The sequence below is a fragment of the Nannospalax galili genome, unplaced genomic scaffold (genome assembly GCF_000622305.1).
Source record: "Nannospalax galili isolate Female #2095 unplaced genomic scaffold, S.galili_v1.0 scaffold886, whole genome shotgun sequence".
In the NCBI taxonomy this organism is placed as follows: domain Eukaryota; kingdom Metazoa; phylum Chordata; class Mammalia; order Rodentia; family Spalacidae; genus Nannospalax; species Nannospalax galili.
The window spans coordinates 713982-717075 of record NW_008355971.1 but is presented as its reverse complement, the minus strand read 5'-3'; positions in this window follow the sequence as shown (position 1 = coordinate 717075).

The following is a 3094-nucleotide window of genomic DNA, read 5'->3' as shown; positions in this document are numbered from 1 at the left end:
GGTGATAGCGGTGCCAAGGACACCAGGTGCTTTTCGGGCCCCCAGAAAGCCCAAAGATAAAGTGACAGTTAGAAAAATAATAGCAAGTAAAAGCATGCCAAGTACACTGCATGTTTCTCAGCACAACCAATTCCAAGAGGCAACCTTCCTTGAAGTTCCAGCCTCAACCCACGGAGGATCTCACGCGGGCTCCATTGGCGATGGCGTGACAAGCAGCGTTATCCATTCATGCAAGGGTACCTCCATTCGAACTCCTATTTTTAATTATATCTAATTAGCTTATGAAGTAGTTTCCATATGCTTTTTATTTTTTATCTTTTTTTTTTGTCTTGAGACAAGGTCTCACTGTAGCCCCAGCTGACCTGGAACTTGCTATGTAGACCAGGCTGGCCTCAAACTCACAGAGATCTGCCTGTCTCTGCCTCCCAAGAGCTGGGATTAAAGGCATGCGCCACCATGCCCAGCTCCATATGCTTTTTCATACATCCTTCATGTGCTGGTCAGTTTTTATTACTAACTTGACACAGCCTAATGTTATCTGAGAAGAGAGAATCTCAACTGTGAAACTTCCTTGATTGGATTGGACTGTGGGCATGTTTGTGAGGAGTTTTCTTGATTGCTAGTTGATGTAGGAGGCCCAGACCGTGGCACATTCCTTGGCAGGTGGGCCTGGGCTGGATGAGAAAACTGGCTGAGATAGGCAGAGGGAACAAGTCAGTAAGCAGGTTCCTCTCTGGTCTCTGCTTCAGCGCCTGCCTCCAGGGTCTTGCCTTGATATCCCTAGTGCCCCCGCCATGTCATATCTTGTAGTCCATCCTCCCCTCCCCTGAAGGTGTCCCCTCACCAACATGGATCTTCATGGGTGTTTTCTATCTTCCTGACCTCCACAGATACTCCAAATTAAACACACATCTAAAAATTCTGGGTTGGAGAGATGGCTCATCAGTTAAGAGTGTTTAGCAGCTCCTTGGGCTGGCCGTAGGCCTTTAATCTCATCATTCTACAGGCAGAAGCAAGTGGTTTTCTGTGAGTTCCAGGCCAGCCTGGTCTACATGGCAAATTCCAGGCCAGCCAGGGCTACATAGTGAGAAAACTCAGCAGGTAAAGGCACCTGCTTCCAAGTCTGACAACCCGAGTTCAGTTCCTGGAACCCATATAGTGGAGAGAGAGAACTGACTCCTGTAAGTTGTCTCCTGACCTCCACAAGAGAGCCACCCAAATTTCCAAAAAGGATTTTGTGTAAAGTGGATCTTTGAAGAGCCGTAAGCCTTTGTTTCAGCTAAGATTTTGACATCCATATCTAAGTTGCACTCCATTGGAGTTGACAGTTACCACTCACTGTCTGGGGGCTCTTTTGCTCTGTCTGGATGGAAATCATGGGCAGGCAAGGAGTGACCCTCAGTGTTGACGTTTCTGCATACCAGAGGGTCATGAACTGAGATTCCAAACTCCAATGCTTATAGTCCTAAGCCTGCAGAAACAGGCTTAGGGCTCCAAGCTTTTAGAGCCAGAGGCTGTTTGCTCTTTGTGCTAAAAGTAGAGGGATATTCCTATCCACTAGTGTTGTAGGCTGTAGTAATTTGAATGAGCAATACCCCCATAGTCTCAGGTATTTGAACACTTGGTCCCCAGCTGCTGGCGCTGTTTGTGGAGGAACCTTTAGGAGATATGGCCTTGATGAAGGAAGTACATCACTGGGGGTGGGCTTTCAAGGTTTATCACCTTGCCTTACTTCCCATTTACTCTCCACTTCTGCATGTGGATGGAGATGTGATCTCTGAGCTTGCTCCTGCCACCATGCCTCTCTGCATGATGGACTGTTTGTTACCCTCTGAACTGCAAACCAAAATAAACTCTTCCTTCTGTAAGTTGCTTTTGGTGATTATATTTTAGCAACAAAAAGCAACTAATACACAAGCTCTGAGCTCTGGGTGTTGGGATCCTCAACTTTGTTTGTTTTGATTTTGAGATAGGGACTCTCACTATGTAGTCTTTGCTGGCCTGGAATTTACTATGTAGGACAGACTGACCTCAAACTCAAAAAGATTTACCTGCCTCTGCCTCCCATGTACTGGGATTAAAGGTGTGTGCCACTTCACCTGGCCTGGGATCCTCAACTTTGATCCCTTGGCGGCTCTCAAGAATACTGATGTGATGATGTTTGCCATCCTCAGAGTCTGGGTTCCCTTCTCCATCTTTTGATAGCCACTAATCTGCCACCTCAGCGTTTCCATCATGGCTCCTAGTCTCTCACAGTTTCTGTCCACAGTTACTTTCAGAAATCCTCAGTCACTCTGTGGTGGAATTATAGTTCAAAACTTTAGCTACTGGTATCACAGATCAGAGCTTGGTGTATCAGTGCCCTCAGATCTCGGCATCTCTTTGGGAAGTCTTAACCACTATCTAGTTTTGCAGGTCTGAGCTTTGGATATTGGGTACCAGTCACCTAGTAGCAATGTTGCAGGTGGAGCCCATGGATTTGTTTTCCAGGCAATCCACTTAGCCTGCATCACTCATGATAAAGACTCCATGGAGACTAAGAGTCCATTCTGGAGAAGGCTTATTTAGAGACTCGTGTAACACTGGGGCAGCACACATGCCAGAGCGTCCCAGCTAACTCAAAAAGCCTATGAAAATGTTATATAGCAGGAGGAGGGACTGTAATTCCACCAATCACAACACAACTTCCAGTTCCTCCAAGCACAGTCGGAAGGACCATTCACAGGCCTCACATTGCCCTCGTTCAAGCTTTTCAATCAGTAAGAAAAGTGGTCCCACCCTGGCCTGAAATAGAGTATCTGCTGGGTGAACAAGGTCATCTAGGGATGAGTTTCTTAAGCTGTGGGTCATGATGCCATATGGGGTCTCATAACTGAATGTGGGGGTCATGGAGATTTTTGGCAGTGGTAAAAGGTTTCTGAATGGGCAACAATCAAAAATTAATTCAAAATGAAAATCTAATAAATCTGAGTGTTTCTGGTGTGTCGCATCATACAAGTTCACTGTGGCCTTAGTTCTGAACACACAATATGGACCCTTTTTACTGTGCATGCTATGACAAAAAAAAAAAAAAAAAACCCAAGGGAAAAAAAAC